This window comes from Hylobates moloch, unplaced genomic scaffold, assembly GCF_009828535.3.
Source record: "Hylobates moloch isolate HMO894 unplaced genomic scaffold, HMol_V3 SCAFFOLD_2, whole genome shotgun sequence".
NCBI classification, from domain to species: Eukaryota; Metazoa; Chordata; class Mammalia; order Primates; family Hylobatidae; genus Hylobates; species Hylobates moloch.
This window is the reverse complement of record NW_026652277.1, coordinates 130,201,503-130,216,024: the sequence shown is the minus strand read 5'-3', so window position 1 is coordinate 130,216,024 and position 14,522 is coordinate 130,201,503. Positions and strand designations below refer to the sequence as shown.

At 37.2% G+C, this 14,522-nt stretch overlaps 1 long non-coding RNA gene across 1 annotated transcript; it reads left to right on the top strand.

Annotated features, from left to right (window-relative positions):
- The first annotated feature begins 7,628 nt into the window (after window positions 1–7,628).
- LOC131381772 (uncharacterized) lies at window positions 7,629–12,337 on the top strand. The gene is made up of 2 exons (XR_009210705.1): window positions 7,629–7,742; window positions 11,836–12,337. It is a non-coding gene; the product is annotated as an uncharacterized LOC131381772 (long non-coding RNA).
- The last annotated feature ends 2,185 nt before the right edge of the window (window positions 12,338–14,522 follow it).

Genomic DNA, 14,522 nt, shown 5'->3' with positions numbered 1-14,522 from the left:
ATTTCATAGTCATAAAATGTCAGCATTTTTTCAAGTGTTAGAAAAATGTACAGAAGAAAAAAATTTGTAGGTGAGTTTCTTGTCCTTCCTAGAGTATTATTTATGAGGCATTTCATTTCCCCCAAAATAAGAAACTGGAATTTTCCATACTTCAACTGGATACAATCTAAGATGTTTTCTAAGTAGCAATGTCACACTTTACCATGATTGTAAATTCCATTTATAGTTTTTATAAAGTTAGATTTATACTCATGCAAACAAAACAGCTTAAAACCCACGATCAAGTAAGCTCCAACCCCGAATGCAAGGTTGGTTCAACGTAAGCAGATAAATAAATCTGATTCATCAGATACAAAACTAAAGACAGAAACCACATGATTAACTCAATAGATGCAGAAAGGGCTTTCAATAAAATTTAACATCCTTTCATGTTAAAAACTCAATAAACTAGGTATTGAAGGAACAAACCTCAAAATAATAAGAGCCATCTATAACAAACCCATAGTCAATATCATACTGAATGAGCAAAAGCTGGAAGCATTCCGCTTGAAAACCAGCACAAGACAAGGATGCCCTTTCTTACCATTCCTATTCAATGTATATTGTTGAAATTTCTGGCCAGAGCAATCAGGCAAGAGAAATAAATAAAGGGCATTCAAACAGGATGAGAAGGAGTCAAACTGTCACTGTTTGAAGATGACACGACCCTATACATAGAAAACCCCATTGTCTCAGCCCAAAACCTTCTTCAGAAGCAACTTTAGCAGTCTCAGAATACATAATCAATATGCCAAAATCTCTAGCGTTTCTAAACACCAACAACAGTCAAGCCAAGACCCAAATCACAAACAAAGTCCCATTCACAATTGCCACAAAAAGAATAAAATACCTAGGGATATGATTAAAATGGGAAGTGAAAGATTTCTACAAGGAGAACTACAAACCACTGCTCAAAAAATCAGAGATGACACAACCAAATGGAGAAACATTCCATGCTTATGGATAGGAAGACTCAATATTGTTAAAATGGTCATACTTCCCAAAGCAATTTATAAATTCAACACTATTTCCATTAAACTACCATTGACACTCTTCATAGAACTAGACAAAACTACTTTAAAATTCATATGGAACCAAAAAGAGCTCAAATAGCCAAAATAATCCTAAGCAAAAAGAACAAAGCTGGAGACATCACAATATCTGACTTCAAACTATACTACAGGCTACAGTAACCAAAACAGCATGGTTTTGGTTACTAAACAGACACAAAAACAGACACATAGACCAATGGAACAGATTAGAGAACCCAAAAATAAGATCGCACATCTACAACTATCTGATTTTCAACAAACCTGACAAAAACAAGCAATGGGGAAAGGATTCCCTATTCAATAAATGGTGCTAGGATAACTGGCTAGCTGTATGCAGAAGATTAAAATTGGACTCCTTCCTTACACCATATACAAAAATTAACTTGAGGTGGATTAAAGACTTAAATGTAAAACCCAAAACTACAAAAACTTTGGAAGACAACCAAGGCAATACCATTCAGGTCATGGGCATGGGAAAAGATTTCATGACTAAAGACACCAAAAGCAATTGCAACAAAAGGAAAAAGTTGACAAATGGGATCTAATTAAACTAAAGAGCTTCTGCATAGCAAAGGAAACTATCAACAGAGTAAACAACCTACAAAACAGGAGAAAATTTTTGAAAACTATGCATCTGACAAAGGTCTAATACCCAGTTCTTATAAGGAACTTAAAAAAAAATTACAAGAAAAAAAAAACCTCATTAAAAAGTGGGCAAAGGACATGAACAGACACTTTTCAAATGAAGACATATATGTGGCCAACAAACATATTAAAAAAAAAAAAAGCTCAACACTGCTGATCATTAGAGAAATGCAAATCAAAACTACAAGATACCATCTCACATCATTCAGAATGGCTACTATTAAAAAGTCAAAAATAGGTTGTGGAGAAAAAAGAACACTTATACACTATTGGTGGGAGTGCAAATGAGTTAAACCAGTGTGGGATAGTGTGGCGATTCTTCAAAGACCTAAAGTCGTAAATACCATTTGACCCAGCAATGCTATTACTGGATATGTACCCAAAGGAATATAAATCATTCTATTATAAAAACACATGTACACATACGTTCATTGCAGCACTATTCACAATAGCAAAGACATGGAATCAACCCAAATACCCATCAGTAGTAGACTGGATAAACAAAACATGGTACATGTATTCCATACACCATGGAATAATATGCAACCATAAAAATGAATGAGATCATGTCCTTTGCAAGGACGTGGATGTAGCTGCAGGCCATTATCCTTAGCAAACTAACACGGGAACAGAAAACCAGATACCACATGTTCTCACTTGTAAGTGGAAGCTAAATGATAAGAACACATGGACACATAGAGGGGAACAACACACACTTGGGCCTATCAGAGGGTGGAGAGTAGGATGAGAGAGAGGATCAGGAAAAATAACTAATGGATACTAGGCTTAATATCTTCATGACAAAATAATTGGTAAAACAAACCCCCATGATATATGTTTACCTATGTAACAAACCTGCACATCCTGCACATGTACCCCTGAACTTAAAATAAAAAGTGGAAAAAAAAAAGATTGCAGATGGAATTAAGGTTGCTAATCAGCTTATCTTAAAATAGAGAGAGTATCCTGGATTATCTGAGGATGACATAACCATGAGAGGCCTTAAAAGCGAAAAAGAGAGGCCAAGGAGAGTCAGAGAAAGAAGTGTGATTAAAAATAAAAAGTCAGAGAAATGCTAAATGGTTGGTTTTAGAGGAGGAAAAGAGCACAAATCCAGGAACACAGGTGGTCTCTCAACGCTGGAAAAGGAAAGAAAATGGTTCTCTCCTAGGGTCTCCAGAAAGAAACACAGCCCTGCCAGGGCCTTGATTTTAGCCCAGTGAGACATGTGCTGGACTTCTGACCTCCAGAACTAATAAACTGTTGTTTTACGTAACTGAACTTGTGATAATTTGTTGCAGCAGCCATGGAAAACTACTACAATGCTAAATGAATAGAAAAAACCCACCCTCCAAGGCATCAAGGAGAATTCAATTACAGCAGGGACTGCCGAGACCAAATCACTAAACATAGCTGCTTATGATAAGTACAGCAATTGATAAAATGAGCCAGCTCTGGAGATTGGTTGCTCAACAATGTGATGTACTTAACACTACTGAACTTTACATTTAAAAACTGTTAAGACAGTAGATGTGATGTTATGTATATTTTGTCACAATTATAAAAACCCAAACAAACCAATAAAAATTAAAAAGTCAAGCTCAGAAAAGTTTCACATGCCCCTGAATACTACAGGTCTAGGGTTATTATTTCACAAGGGGAAAGTCTAAGTTATGCTAATAGAAGAAATATCCTTTCCTCATATAAGACCAGACAGTCCTTTGGAGCAAAAACAAAAACAAAACCAACAACATTGTTCTCTGTGGTAACATGTGTTTTCTTCTCTTACCTAAAGAAAAAAGAGGAGGGAGACACCTACAACCCCTGCTCCTGTACATTGAGGAGTCCAAACCACTACAGTTAGTCACCCCTTTGCCTTCAGAATCAGCAAACATGAAATGCAGAGAGGCATCATTTATTATCTGATCAAAGCCTGAATCTCTCTAGTCTTCAATTCACAAGACTAGGCCAAAAGGACAGATCAAAAATCTCCTGTGAAGACATGTGGAATTAGAGAATGAGGAAGGGGAGAGGATAGAAAGGTGGGAGGAAGAAAGTGTCTTTGCAGAACAATGTCCTTTCAGGGGCCCAAAGTCCAATATTTCCCTCCAACAGACTCAGTCACTTTGTCAAGTTTCAACCCATATCCTCTAGGTATAACTGAAGTCTCTGACTGTCAGTAAAAGAGTGTGAGAGAGCTCCAGTTAGATGTGACTGTTTGGTTTCTGGAAGACTAGCTCCTCAGAACACAGGAAGGACTGGGAGAAAGAACAGTAATGATACAGGCAGGAAGCAGACAAATGCCTAGGCAGATAGGGGTGGGTCCCAGCTGAAACCTAACCTTCAAGCTGAAGACAGTTTAAAACCTAAGTCTCAGGTAAATCCACAGATTGGAATGAGAACCAGTCTTCCCGTTTGGCAGTGCTTTCCTCTGATTGATCCTACCCTTCACCTATTTTACATATACCTACCCATTCCTAATTGGTTTTCTACACTGTCGTGCTCACCTTAGAGTAGTGTCTTCACTTTAACCTCTTTTGCCTACTCACAAACCAATCAGCATGCACTCCCCATTCTGAGTCCATAAAAAGCCCTGGACCCAACCACAATGGGAGAAAAATCACCTGACTGTGGGTGTGGGGGACCCTCCCAGATGCCCTCTCCACTGAGAGCTGTTCCATCACTCAATAAAATTATCCTCCTTTGCCTATCCTCACCTTTCAATTATCAGTATATCCTCATTCTTCTTGCACTGGAGACAAGAGCTCAGGAACCACAGAATGCAGATACAAGCTATAGGACAAGTGGGATGAGTGGGTGGGGCACCTCCAGTGGCAGGCTGGGGGCTAAGCAAGGCCCAGGCAGAGGGGTGTTACTGGCCATGGAGGTCCCTGGTTGGCAAAGTGGCCGAGAAAACTCCTACGTCAGTAACATCTCTCTGGTCATTGTGTGGGCTCCAGGAAAAAATGAGCTTAGAGGTATGTTTCAGTAAGGGTCTTTATATTTTTATATGCATGTTAATATATGTCATATATATGTAAGTAGGTAACATATGTGTAGAGAGAGAGAGAGAGAGAGAGATTTTAAGGAACTGGCTCACTTGACAATGGGAGCAGGCAAGTGTGTAGGGCAGGACAGCTGGCTGGAAACTAAGGTGGAATTTCTATGGAAAACCTCTTGAGGCTTTGAATTGATTAAATGAGGCCTACCACATTATGGAGAATAATCTCCTTTATTGGAAGTAAACTGATTGTAAATGTTAATCATATCAGACAAAACACCTTCATGGCAACCCCTAAATTAGTGTTTGAAGAAACAACTGAGCACCATAGCCTACGAAGTTGACATCTATAATTAACCATCTCAAGGAGCCTCAGTTCCCTGTGCTTTTCCCACCTTGGGGATTGCGAAGCACAGTTGCAACAGCAGAGGGACTCACAAGCAGCAGTGATAGAAATGAACCCACGAGCTAAGGGCCAGGAACGAGTATTACCCTGGTTGCCCCTGTCCCCTGGTGTATTTCAGAAAGGACTATATTCTGAGACAGAGTTTGTATGTCCCCTGGTTATTCTCACCAAAAGCAATTTTTCATGAGTATGTGGTGTTTTGCCAAGAAAATTAGAAGATGTCCTGCTTCTTCAACTTTCCCACAATAAAATGAAATGTGATATCTTCTTTTCATTGTGCATTTTGACTTCTTCTGATTGTAAAAGTAATATATGCTCATTTTAGAATATTTGGAAACTTCTGAAAAGTAGAGAGAAAATTAAAATCACCCTCATAATCCTTCTATTCAAAGACAACAATTGCTGACATTTAATGTATTTTCTTCTTCTCAGATAATTCTTTTTCATTGTATTATCTAACATATCCACAAAAATATTTTTTCCAAGAAAAAATATTGTTAGTAGGGCCAGGTGCGGTGGCTCACGCCTGTAATCCCAGCACTTTGGGAGGCTCAGGCGGGCAGATCACGAGGTCAGGAGATTGAGACCATCCTGGCTAACTGGGTGAAGCCCCATCTCTACTAAAAATACAAAAAAATTAGCTGGGCGTGTTGGCGGGCGCCTGTAGTCCCAATGAGATCTGGCCTTGCAAATCTTGCAACCAGCCACATATCCTACCACATACCCAAGGGAACCTGAGATCTAGTCACACTAGGTTACATAATCTGTCTTACCTCCATACCTGCGCTCTTTATCTTCCATCTGTCTCAACCAAAAGCCCTCAACTTTTACTCTGCTAAGTTACATTTTCAAACAGTAGAAATACTATCCAAAAAGACAGTAGGCAATTTCTAAGAGAGGGACAGGGGGAAATAGTCAACCAGATTATACTTTCTTGATTTAACAAATAAAACAATGCTAGTTTTAAAAAGAAAATTATAATGACTAGGTATTTTCCATTTTTATATGGAACCTATGGTTATGAATTAAAACCTTCAAGAAATATGGCTAAACAATAACATCAGTTATCCAGCCATCTTTACCAGCTAGAGTCTGCCAGGTGTTTTGCATGCATCATTGCTCATGTTCATGACACTGAAGCCTTGCACTGTATTAGCCATTTTACAAAGAAAGAAACTGAAATTCAAAGAAGTAACTTGTTCATTATAGATATAAGGGGCAAAACTGAGATTTGACCCCATGTTGACCAATTCCAAGGCCTATGCTCGTAAAATTTCTTTTACCTAGTTCATTGGCATCAGAGCTTTGGCCAAGAAAAAACAAATGGCCAATTGTGATTTGGTCATAACTATGCCAGAACATATTCTGTCAAATTTGAAAATGTTTATTCAATTATGACTGATAAGAGAGTTTTCTCTTTTGAGGATCACCCACCATAAAGCAGTACTACACAAACAGAACTCATTTAACATGAAGAAGAAAAGGTTACGGAAGAAATGAATATGCTTTCTGATGATAAAATTCATAGTATCAAGAATGAAATTAAAAGGTGAGAGCTAGATTCATAGCACTTACAATTTATTAAAACTAGTAAACCCATCAGGAAAAAATATAGCCTCATATGAATTACGTGTGTGTTATACCATTCTTCTGAAAAAGTTAAGGACTGAGCAAAACATCCTTGAAAACAAGGTTGCCTTCATCCAAAAGTGGCTGAAACTGAAACTGTGGTCTGTTTAGCTGTACCAAAAAAAATTGCATAAGGACAGCAAAATGAATAGAAAAACAAATAATCCAATTTTTTTCAATAAGCAGCAGAAAATAAATGAGATAATAAAGTCGTTTCCTGAAGATGAATGAGGCAAAAATATTTTGAACTTATAAATTGTTATTAATTTTGCCTGCCCAGCCCCTCTTCATGCTGTAGACTCTACTAAGAACACCACAGAAGATGGGATTTTTTTTTATTCATTCATTCATGCAATAAATACGTATTGAATAGCTACTATATGTCAGATGCTACGATAATCACTGGGAAAGCTGAGATAAATACAACAAAGAATCTGACATCATCTTGCTTATACTCTAGTGGGAGAAATAGACAATAGCTATTTAAGCAAATAAATAAATAGTAATAAGTGTTATGAATTAAAATAAGAAAGGAGAATGAGGTTGGGAAAGGAAAATTTATCTAAGGCAGTTGAAGAAGGCCACCTTGAGGAATAATATTTGAACAGGGACCTGAATAATAAGAAAGGAAGCTGATGGGAGAAGACAAGTGTTCCAGGAAAAGAGAAAAACAAAAGTAAACCATAGACGGAGGAAAAGTTTATGCCTAAGTAAAATCCAGAGTACTCTGCCTGGGTGGAAAGAAGTTAGAGAAAGAGAGGAGATTACATCATAGAAAGGGTTGGCATCCAATCAGGGACTTTTATGATTTGGAATCTGGAATGTTTATTCTTAGTGAGACTGAAAGCTAATAGGCAGCTGTCAGCAGTGGAGTGACAGGATAGAGAAACAACTGTAGAGGAGCAAGAGATGATGGTGACTTGGACCAAAGTGGAAGCAGTGGAGGTGAGGAGAGCTGGTCAAATTCCAGGTATATATTCAAAGTAGGGCCATTTGTGGTGATGCAGCTGTATGGAATCAAAAGAAAATCGAAGACAACTCTGGGTTTTTTTTTTTAATCTAAGCAGAAATTAGACCCCATTTGTCACTCCATACACAAATCAACTCAAAATGGATCAAAGACCTAAATGTAAGACCAGGAACTATGAAATAATTAAAAAGAAAACATAGGGAAAGTGTTTTAGGACATTGGTCTGGGAAGAGATTTTTATGAATAAGACCTCAAAAGCACAGGCTACAAAAGCAAAACAAACAAACAAACAGAAATAAATGAGATTATATAAGAACTACAAAACATCTGCACATCAAAGCAAACAACCAACAAAGTGAAAAGACAACCTACAGAATGGAAGCAAATATTTGCAAACTATTCGTTCAACAGGGGATTAACATCCAGAATATGCAAGGAGCTCAAACATCTCAACAGCAAAAAAAAAAAAAAAAACAAAAATCCAATTAAAAAATGGACAAATGATCTGAACAGACGTTTCTCAAAAGAAGACATACCAATGGCCAACAGATATCATTTCACCCTAGTTAGGATGGTTATTATCAAAAAGACAAACAATAACAAATGCTGGTAAGGATGTGGATAAAAAGGAACTCATACACTGTTGGTGGGAATGTAAGCTAGTACAGCCAATATCGAGAACAGTATAGAGGTTCTTCAAAAAACTACCAATAGTGGGACTCTAAACTAGTTCAACCATTGTGGAAGTCAGTGTGGCGATTCTTCAGGGATCTAGAACTAGAAATACCATTTGACCCAGCCATCCCATTACTGGGTATATACCCAAAGGACTATAAATCATGCTGCTATAAAGACACATGCACACGTATGTTTATTGCGGCACTATTCACAATAGCAAAGACTTGGAACCAACCCAAATGTCCAACAACAATAGACTGGATTAAGAAAATGTGGCACATATACACCATGGAATACTATGCAGCCATAAAAAATGATGAGTTCGTTTCCTTTGTAGGGACATGGATGAAACTGGAAAACACCATTCTCAGTAAACTATCGCAAGGACAAAAAACCAAACACCGCATGTTCTCACTCATAGGTGGGAATTGAACAATGAGAACTCATGGACACAGGAAGGGGAACATCACACTCCAGGGACTGTTGTGGGGTGGGGGGAGGGGAGAGACAGCATTAGGAGATATACCTAATGCTAAATGACGAGTTAATGGGTGCAGGAAATCAACTTGGCACATGGATACATATGTAACAAACCTGCACATTGTGCACATGTACCCTAAAACCTAAAGTATAATAAAAAAAAAAAAAACAACTACCAATAGAACTAGCATATGATCCAGCAATCCTACTGCAGGGTATATATATCTAAAGAAAAGGAAATTAGTATATCAAAGAGATATCTGTACCTCCATGTTTATCGCAGCCCTATTCACAATAGCCAAGCTATGGAATCAACTTAGGTGTCCAACAAGAGATGAATGGATAAAGAAAATGCTGTGTATATGCACAATGGAATACTATTCAGCCATAAAAAATTAATAAATACTGTCATTCACAGCAATATGGATGGAGCTAGGTGACATTATGCTAAGTGAAATTAACCACAAAAGGAAAGTTAAACACTGCATATTCTCACTCATATGTAGATGCTGAAAACAGCTGTTAAAAGTAGAACAGAGGATAACAGATACTGAAAGGAGTAGAGAAAATGGGGGAATAAGGAGAGATTTGTTAAAGGATACAAAATTACAACTAAATAGGAGAAATAAGTGCTAGTGTTCTATACCACTGTAGGATGACTATAGTTATTGAATGTTCTCAGCAAAAAGAATTAATATGCTAATTACCCCCATCTGATCACTATACATTGTATGTATCAAAACAGCACTATGTACTACACAAATATGTACAATTATTGAATATCAATTTTTAAAAATTAAATTAAGCTTTAGAAAAAGTACTTGGTGATACCACTTCACACTAAGAAGGCTCTTTTCAAAAAAGCAATGGGAAGTAACAAGTGCTAGTTAGGATATGGAGAAATTAGAACTCTCATGTATTGCTAATGGGAATGTAGAATGGTACTGTTACTTTGAAAAGCAGTTCAGCAGTTCCTCAATAAGTTAAACACAAAACTACCATATGACCTTGCAACTTTACACCTAGGTATATACCTGAAAGAACTTAAAACAGGTGTTCAAACAGGAACTTATACACGAATCTTTATAGCAGCATTATTCACAGCAACCAAAAGGTGGAAATAATGCAAACATCCACAAAACAATAAATGGCCACAAAATATCCATACAATGGAATACTATTTAGCTATAAAAAAGAAATGAAGTACTGACACATGCTCCATGGATGAACCTGTAAACATTATGTGAAGTGAAAGAAACCAGACACAAAAGTTCATGTCGTATGATTCCATTTATATAAAATGTCCAGAATAGGCAAATCCACAGAGAAGGAAAAGACTAGTGATTGCCAGTGGCTTGGGGAAGGAAAAAATGAGGAGTCATTGATTAATGGGTATGGGGTTTCCATTTGTGGTGATGAAAATGCTCTAAAACTAGATAGTGGTAATGTTTGTACAACAACTGTGAATGCATTAAATGTCAATGAATTATACACTTTAAAAAGGCTAAAAAGATCAGTTTTACTTTATATAAATGTTACCACAATTTTTAAAAAACCATTTGTTATCAAAACAAAAACAAACCAAAAGAAACATTCTGCTCAACAGGAATCATGGTAATTGTCTTGCCCAAAGTATCTTCCTTTAATATGGCAGAAATATTAGTGTGAAAGACAGAGGACTCTAATCAGGAGCAGGAAATTAAAAAAAAAAAAAACAAAAGACAAAAAAAAAAAACAGCAAAAGCAGACATGAAGCGGAGGAACCATAGAGGAGCCAAATTACAAGTAAGCAGAAACTTTGAGTCAACAAAAAGTATACCATAGAGTGAAGCTGTGAGTAGAGGATGATAGTTAAGCAGAAGTCACAAAATCAGAGGGAACCCAGCAGAGAATTGAAGGCCTGAGCAGGCCCCATAAAGCCTGGTTCCACAGAGAAGCCTTGAATCTTGAATGACTCTTCCTTCTAGTGTAGCCTCTAAATTGTGTCTGTAAGCATGGCCCCTGTTCCTTTGGAATGACCTAGCTCTTCACACACTTTGTAAAACCCCATCTCCATTACTGCCACATCAGTAACTTAATAATAAATCCCCATTATTTGAGATACCATGATGGTCTTACAGCCAAATATCCTGAGTATTCACTCACTCTATTTTTCAATGGCTTTCACTTTGCCATCAACAATTAATTAGCAACTGCAATTGTGGGACAATTTTCTATTTTGTGGGGTTTGGAAGCACAAAAATGCTGGAAATGTTTATAAGAGGAGGGAAATAATGGTAAGGAGCCTGACGAGGCTTCAGGATTTGGGGTTGCAGGGGTCTCGTGGGTTTTGCAGTAAACTTATGTGATTATGTTGTAACAAATTCCCATTAGGTGACTTTATTTTCACAGCCAATTAATCCCTAGATGTTGGTGCAAGTTGCTCCAAACAGTGAGAGAGTAGTCCAGGTTTTAAGTGGATCCCGTGTTCCCAAATTAGAGTTCTGACAATCAATAAGGCAGCAATAATCATCCTGATTTCTTTCAGACCAGCATATTTGCTTGGAATCCCAGCTTACATAAATCAGTGATCGTTTTCTCAATCTATTTCCATTGGCATTATGAATAAAAGTCTTCACAGATTTACTCTTCACAAAGTCTAGCAGTAAATTGCTTGACAGTTCTAGTTTTCTGTGTGGTGAAATTAAATATTTTATTAAAATGTTTTTGTATAGATTCATATGTAAACTATGCAAGTCTCTTTCTCTGCTTCTTTGTTCCTTATTTTTTTTCTTCCTTCTTCTCTTTCTTTCTTTCCTTGGATTGGGTAGAGTAGGGTGGGTTGCAGGTAGTGAAGGCAGCAGACAGTCAAATGAGTCTTAATAATTAGTGTTTATAATAATCCCCTGTTCACTTGGCAGAGGGTGAGCTGTAGATCTCTTCATTCTTATTACAGGCTGTACCTGAAACACATTCATCACAGTCAAAAGGAAGTGAAGAGACACAGAAGGGAAGCAAGATACTGAGATGCTGCCAAGTATCCCAGAGTCCATGATGGAGTAGAGATGAAACAATAGACCCAGGTCATTCCTCTGCTGGAGGTTCTGAGGCAACCAGTAGTGCTCTGCAGATGAACATTCATGACAACTTGCCCTTCAACTGGATGTGTGTGACAGCCAGAAAAATACCATCGAGGTAAAGCTTTTTTCTCCTAGAGGAGCAACTGACTCACCGCAGCATGTTGTTATGTGGACCTCGAGTCTGTGGACTAGTGGACCTTCACCTCCTTCAGTGTATGGGTCTGTCCAGGGCTTCCAACCCTCCAGTAAGAACCCTAACCCACATTCCTGCATTTGATAACTTTGAATTAAATCAAGAAAAGCTTGGAAATTTGGACATAGTTGTTTATAAGTCACTCATTTTATCTATTAAAGTCTAAAAATGTTGTAGTCCCTGAATTTAGTATAACAATGCCTGTAGTGAGAGCAAAAATCTTTCAGGGAAAGCTTACTCCTCCTGATCTTCACTCCACATACTTCACTGATATTGGACAACTAACCCTTTAAAAAGGTTTTGGTTGGCCTCCTTCAAAGCCATGACAAGTACCAAGGTATATCAAAGTTCACTATCCTTTCCGTATCTTCCATAATCCCAGTCACCCTTTCTATCAGACACAAAGTGGGGACATAGGCAATGCCTTAAAGCATCCTATCATCTACACCTAATTTGGGGCACATATCTGATAATACTGACTCCTAAAGCTTAATTCTGAAAACCACCATGTCTCTATTAAATGATCAAGAACATCCCACACACAACACCAGGCAATGATACATCTTCGTGTATTTCCTGAATCTAGGTTAATTAATCTATATGCAGCTTCATTTGGCCTAGTTTCTTCCACACCTTTACAACCCTAGTATTCATAAGGACTCTGAGAAACAGTTATAAATAATTATTAAATATAGACTGTCTATCTTTTTACCAGCCACTTTCTCTGAAATGCTCCCTCTACAGTCTGGTGTATTATGACTTTATTTGAAGTCTACCAGCTTTAACAGAGCCCATATCCCACTGATGAAGGCAAAATATATGACTCCTAGCTCATAGCATCTCTTTTAATCTTTCGTTCTGTTCCCTGGGCACTGTGACGCCGCTAAAGTTAAAGCTTCAACAGAAACAGAAGATACATCCTCATACATTTCTGTCCTCACACTCACCTTCTGTCTCATCCCTGAATGTTTCAAATTTCAAAGATTTTAACATGAGTTGAAATGAATAAGGCTCTAATGACTCTATCATCTACATTTATGTTAGACAAATATACAATGTAATCTACATAAATACGCATGCATTCTTAATGCATTACCCTAAAGAGAATATCACAAAAGAGGAATTTTAAAATAATGTACCTAAATTCACAGCTATCTATCACACTTTACACGTAGGTGAAATTACCTGAAATCACTGCGCATGTATATTTGGGGTCAGAGAGTTTCTGAAAGTTTGAAGCAGAGAAAATTGTAACAGCAGGGAATACTTCTGACTAGTCTCCATTAATGTTTTTGAAAACTTGCACTTACCAAAATATGTTTTCTTGCTTTTCAAAGTCAAGCATTAATTCTTAGGAGACTTTTAACAATTAATAAGATGTGTTTTAAATTTTGAATATTCAGAGTGCTAATCTACTTACTATCATTACCAGCAATAAATCAGGTCTGTGGTATCTGCACTGATACACAAAGTAAATAATTCAATTTCCTCATCTTCAAATTGCAGGGAAGGATAACTCAGTATTAAATTATAAGTCTTGAATTGTTTGCACTTGCTTGAACAAGCTCAAATGCAAATTGTAATTCTTACATGTATTTTTAAACAATCAGAAAGTAAAAATCACTGTGTGACAGCAAACCAACTGAAGAAATTCAAATTCAAGTTTGTGTCAATTCCTTTGCAAGGTATCAATGACTAGCTCTGACAAACTGTATGTGCTGAGGCAAGACGCAAATCTTCCCTTTCAATTTATGTAATTTTATTAAATCATTCATATGCATACACCAATCATATTGTCAGAAATCACTTTAGTGACTGACTTAATGGCTATCTATCATGTTTTAAAGTGATTCTAATTCCAGGTTGGACATTTCACTACCACCAATATCCAAAATATTTACTGAGGTCTGTTATGTTAAAAGTATTTTTCAATCCAGCATCCTTAATTCTGTTGCTTATAGTTCTGGTTGTCAATACCACAAGAAAGTTTTCCTGTTGAATGAATTGAAGTCAGTAAGTGCTCTCAGATTTCCTTTTTTTAAAGTGAACTATCAGTTTTGTTGCTATAAGCTGGTGTTTTCAGAGTAAAAAAGAGTGAAGGGTTTGAAATGACAAAAAGGTTTCCTTTGCCTTTCATAGCTACACTTTAAGTTGATGGGTATAAGGAACATAGCATTACCTGTATTTTGAACTTAGAGAAAAAAAAAATGCTCCAAAACTTTTTTGAGGACATGCCACTGTCACCACAGCTTCCCTATCGAAATGATTCCCTTGGGGGATAACCCAGTCTTACCTGACCCCATGCTATGGCCTCAGTTGATTGGCTCAGGAATAGACACTTCATTCAAGCTGTGCCAAGTGAAGCCCTTC